A 6,000-nucleotide genomic window follows, 5' to 3' on the forward strand; every position below is an offset into this window, starting at 1 on the left:
CTTGAGAGCTTCTGTTCCGTTTCACAGCCAGCCACAAGCACTCACAGCCCCGGCTTCCTCCAGCGCACTTCTCCCATTTGCACACATGTCAACACCGTGCTCCAAAAAAAACAGTGTCACACCACAACAGGAATCACCCCCCTAGCCCCCCCCCAACTACAGCAAATGCAGCAACACCGGCACCAATGACCTTAACATGAATTGCACCAGTACCATATCCATTTATATTAATTACTAATATGTAAAACGTGAGCTATGTGAGCTCTAAGGGCATCTGTGTCTATTTTTTGACTGTGTTGCAACTAGCACTGCAAGAAGCTGAGCAAAAATCGGTATATTACAATCGGAGGCTGAACGGCAACATGCCAGTAGTGACTGATGAAGCAGCCAAAGGGTACAGAATCAGTTTGACCACTGTTGTCTCCAAAATATTTTTGCCTCCAAAGAACTGTTTCGCAAAGGGCTGGAAATGATAGACTGTTCTGGTTCAGTGCAGTCAGAAACAGCAGGAGAAACAGCAGAATCCAGACAAAACCTGCTGGCCAAGAGGAGCAGGAGGACAGAGATTGACTAACAATAGTGTCCAGCTGCCATTACAGCCATGGCAGATGCATGTATGAGTCAGTGTAATCTAGTGATTGGGTAGCTAGACTTGCAACCAGAAGATTGCATGTTCAAATCCTCAGAAGGAAATTTGTGCCATACCCATAAGCAAGGTGCTTACCCTGAGCTGTATAAACAGATAATTTGTAACAATTCAACTATGTAAGTTGCTTTGGACAAGGAGATAAGTATGGTAATAATAACCCCCATCTGAATGAGATACAGATAAAACAATGAAAATGAGTATTCTGATTTCCAGGTGAAAATTCCATATTAAACCTAGTTATATTAACAAAGATTAGACTGGGTCTAAATGAAGGTGTGTAGAGCTTTCCAGTACTAAGCTTTGCGTTTCTTTGACCAGGTGTTTGTCCTGTGGTAAGATATGTTCTGATTTATTCCTCTGAAGTTAATAATTACACAATTATCCTAATTATTCTCTTAATTGGATCAATTCTGTGCCCTCTGAGGAAGGGTGTGATTAAGTTAGGGAACCCTGCTCTGTAATTTTGCTGGCTTCCCAGAACTGCCTCGAGCAACACAGTGTGCCCTGTGCTCTCTGGCGTCCCTTAATGGCAGCCAGAGGCTAAGCACAGCAGCTGTCTGGCAGCATCTGGTAGGAAGAGGGAAAGGGAAATCGGGCTCTCCCTCCGTCTTCTGGAACAACTGTGCGCACTGAACAAGGCTGGCCTGTGAGGGATGTGACAGTCGGGAATCCCAAACCTCCCCAGCCACCACTGTCCATCCTCCACGCTGTCTCCCACGGCCACACCCATCTACCCTCCCCTCTGCTCTCCCTCTGTTTCACTCACTCTGTCCCTCTCTCCACCACACCACGGCCATGACCTCTAACCCTGATGCGGCCCCTTTTAACCTTTAACCCCCTGCCTACGCCCACCCAAGCCATGGATAACACTTGCTCATTTGTTTATTAAATCCTTAAGAGTGGATCTCTGTGGGAGGCTCTGCGCACGCCCCCCTGACAGCCCCCCCCCAGCACACACACACGACACTGTTTAGCAGAGAGCAGAGAAGGTGAAGGCCGTACGCTCCACCACGTGCAGCGTGACCTTTGAACCAACCCTGACAAACCTTCAACGTCTGCCAGCGAGCGAGGCCCCAGAACCAACAAGATCCCTGGGGTTGCCGAGCAAATATTGACCAACTTTCGTTCCCTGTTGCCAAACTGACCGGGGCCTTTCGCTAATCTTGCCCGGTGCTCAGATGAGGTCACCGTGCGGCAGGCGACAAGTGTGTTCTACACTGCGTTTCCCACAGTGTTAACCCCTTCTTCGCCTGTTCTTGCTTTTTTCCCCCCGGCTGAGGCCTGAGTTCATGGAAGTAGTAGAGTAATAACAGAAGGACCTAAAAGACTACAGTGGAGCCCATACTTTACAGCCAGCCTGTTACACTGAGCAGGAAATTCTCTTTTCCCCACTTACATAAATTACAGTGCACTGTGACAGTAAAAGTTAAGAAGCAACCATTAAGTAAGACACAGGACTTTCTGGAGCGACTATTAAAGCCAGCCAGTACCAGTAGTTACAGAACAATGTAATATGGTCGTTGTGAGTCTGCTTTTATGTTCTGTCTCTAAATAAATACAGTACATTGAATAGAACTGCCACAAAAGCAGCCGTTGTTTTCCCAGCTGACATCGGGAGCTGCAGTTGGCTTTGGCCTTGGACCGTTTTTCACAGGGAGAGCTCCATAAATGACACTAATAAAGTCACAGACAGTTTGAAAAAAATGAGGCAGCCCCCTCAGCGAAGAGGAACCAGGTACAAAAGAGCGCTTTTCAATGATTGACTACATGTCATAAATACATAAAAATATATACTGAATTTATAAATACGGAATGGACACATTACACATGCGCTCACACAGATACACGCACATACACTCAGGTCTGCAAAGCTTAAACACCCTTATAGAGAAAAAGCGCCTGAATTTCTCGGATAAACAAACACTGACTCTGTTGTCCTTTAACGTTGGGAGCTGCTCCACAGAGCTATCAGCAGGGGAACGAGGGAGAGGAGCAAGGGGCGGGGGATGGAGGGTGAGGGCGGAGTGGCTGTTAACATAGCTAAACATTAGCTAAAGCTAATTTCAATACAAAAGCCCCTCGTTAATGGGAGCGATTAAACTCGAAACGTCCTCTGTGATTCATGCCTCAGCGCGGCAGTCAGGCAGAGTGCAGGTCCCCCCTGTGAGAGTGTTTACAGGAGCGAGTAGGTGTGAAAAACTGATCTGAGCGCTGCGCAGAAGGATCATTTCACTCTTTTGCTCTCTTAATTTGTGTGTCTGTCGCTCCCAGGCAGCACTGTGGTTGTATTCAGGTCGTCCTATCAAGGAGTTATTACACATGACAAGCAGACACCAGTGTACTACAGAACACGTATGGCCTTGATCTGAAATATTTCTTCTTTTTTTTTTACAATTATCATTCAACATTTGTGTCTAACTCAATCCCAGGGAGAGTGCTTAGCTGGACGTACCAAACGTGCATAGCACTCTGGCCCTTTCAAGGTTGCAAACGCAATAATCTAAAGTCCCCAGAGCTTTGATGGGGTCCAGACTTATATTTTACACTGTAAATCAAAGACTATAAACCTGCTGCAGCCTCAGAAAAACACGACTGCTGAGAAACAGTTTGGCTTCATTAGAGCCCCCATGTGAAGTGTCAGGGCCTGGTCACTACTCCAGAGAAGGGGGGGGAGGGTATTCCAGCGCCTGATAAAACTGTAACGCGAGCCCTCCCCACCCCCTGCACCCCTTGTGGGACACAAGCTTGCCTGGGTGGGTCTCTGCATGGACCCCCAACACCCCCATGCTAGCGCCCCCCCCTTCACCCTCACTCAATCTGCCAGCTGGCTTGAGAATGCCTGAGAATACCCCAGGGTGGGCTGGAATCTGGCGCTGAGGTAAGCGATGTCTGGCCCAGCTCACGCAGAACGATACGCACGTGTGTCCCCCGATGAAGGCAGGGGGCTCACTCAGAGAGGATGGAGGAGTCTTCCCTGGTGTCCTCCACTGATACGACCCCCCCCCCCGCCCTCCATATGTGTGAGCTCCTTTGTGTCCAGAGACAACAGGTTGATTGACAGTTTCCTGGTTGGTTTGCTTGTGGACTGGGAGCAATCATTTCTCCTTCCATATGTATGATATGCATCTCTTTCAATATGCTTGGGACAGGTGGGGGGTGGTTGGGGTAGAGACCCTTTGGACTTTAATGGCCCCCTCACCCAAAACAAAAAACACTATGGAATTACACAGCCTTTTAATTATCACTATAAAGGTTGCAATTTGACTTGATTTGTATCAGAAGGAAAGGCTGCTCTTTTTCACTCTTCTGAATTTCTGAATGTGCACATATCCATGTTCTTGTACTTTTTTCAGATCAACAACGGCAGAATGCTGTAATGCATTGAGTTTATTCAGTGAGGGTTTGTGTAGGCGGGCGGGATACCAAACGGACAGCTCAAAGAAACGGGGAACCCGGGTTAGGATGGGGAGCACAAAGGTCCTTTGGCTTTGGTAAACTGGAAGCCAGCTGAAACGCCTCAGCCTCTCCCTCCCACTGCTGTTGCTGATCGTTTGAAGGGTTAGTTATGTCCTAGATGCTGTATGATTTGCAATGACCGTGGTCTTGAGAAGACAAAATGGTGAAAGTGGAATTTAGCAGGCGTGGTTAGAGATGGAGGGGATCACGGGGGCACCTGGCAGACACCACAGAGGTCGAGGCGATAAGGAAGAGGGGGAGAAGGAGGAAAGATCGGGCTGGAGACGGCAGGGATGAGAATGTGTCAGAGAGGAACAAGCAAAGAGACAAGAAGAGATAAGAGCCGAGAAAGAGCTTTAACAGGGAAACAGGGAGATGCTATATCAGCACAGAAAGGCTAATATCAGTACAGATAAGCCTGTATCACCCCGAGAGAGGCTAACATCAGTACAGGCTGATATGAGCAATCAGGGAGCCACTGGAGCCAGAGCTTTCAAAACTGGTATGTTTGACTGAAGAGCACAAGTTAGAGCCCGTGTCAGTCACACTTACCTCCCAGTGGTAATGAGATGGGGGGCAGCATCACTGGTATTCAGACGGAGAGTGGGCTTTTATGCCCTCCAGACTAACAGGTGATCACTGGGTTCAGAATAATACTGCTGCCAACTAGTCAAGCATGTGTTCCGCGCTATCCCACTGTTACCATGCAAGCCTTTTCCTTCTGCGGGATCTCTGTGCTGGGTGTGATTATTCTGGTCTTATCACCTGGAGATTTCTACATTACGAGAGCAGGAATCCATCAGTAACCAAGCAGATCAACCTATGGACAAAATCACATGTGCTATAGGGCTCTGGTGAGGAGACACAGTGCGACAATCATGGCTGACATAAACAAATAGATTCAAGCAAACTTTGGTCTGGGTCTGCATTAAAGTTCGAGACAGGGGGGCTTTGTCCTGTAATCAACATGTCCTCCAACTGGTCAGGCTGCTGAGATGACTAAGGCATATGTCACGTGTTTAGTGAGGACACTTCTCGCTTGGTCACTCTGCTCGGCCAGAGCTGCCGTCTCCCTGGCAGTGACCGACGGATGTAGCCTCATCCTGGCGCAGCATGAACAGGCCGCAGTGGGGGAATGGATCTTTGTTCTGCTGTCTGGGCCTCTTTGTTCGTGACACCCGTGCCATGGCTCTCCGTGGTTCACAGCTCTGAAAAATTGCCACCCCCCCGTTGTCATTTGCCTGCAGTGGGCTCTGTCTCTCTGCCTGTGTAGCGTCCAAAGCCTCCACCCACGGTCAAACACTATCCATCACCCCACGGTCACATGCGGTCAGACTGCCATGGTTTGCTTGTACATAACTACTCTCCACTGGGTTTCAGTCTGCTTGATGGAGAAGTGCTCCCACGGTGACATGAAGTGAAAGGATATGTAATGCATAATGCAAACAATTAGAAATAATCAGGAACACATTGTTAATGTATGATGATTACATTATTATTATTATTTTTGCTCAGCCTCATGCAGGATGCATTAAATAGCTAACATTTTACCTACTTATATATATACCATTTATACAGTTGGATATTTACTGAAGGTTAAGTACCTCACTTAACAAAAAAAAAACATAAATGCCTGCCCACGGATTTGGACTTGCAAACAGTTTCCTAATTACTTTGGCTATTTAGCTCTCCGCAGCCTGAAATATGTGGATATTTTCTACCTGCCTCTCAGGAGACACCCAGAGTGATCGCAGGACCGGACAGCCTGCGCAGGAGAGGGAATGTCAGCCAAAAAAGCAGAGACTTCCAGAAAGGATTCTGAGGGTGAGTCAATTTCCTGCAGATGGATGAGTTGCAGAAGTTGATTCCAGAACCCGAGAGATCCCATCAGATGT

This window comes from Megalops cyprinoides, chromosome 3, assembly GCF_013368585.1.
Source record: "Megalops cyprinoides isolate fMegCyp1 chromosome 3, fMegCyp1.pri, whole genome shotgun sequence".
Classification (NCBI taxonomy): domain Eukaryota; kingdom Metazoa; phylum Chordata; class Actinopteri; order Elopiformes; family Megalopidae; genus Megalops; species Megalops cyprinoides.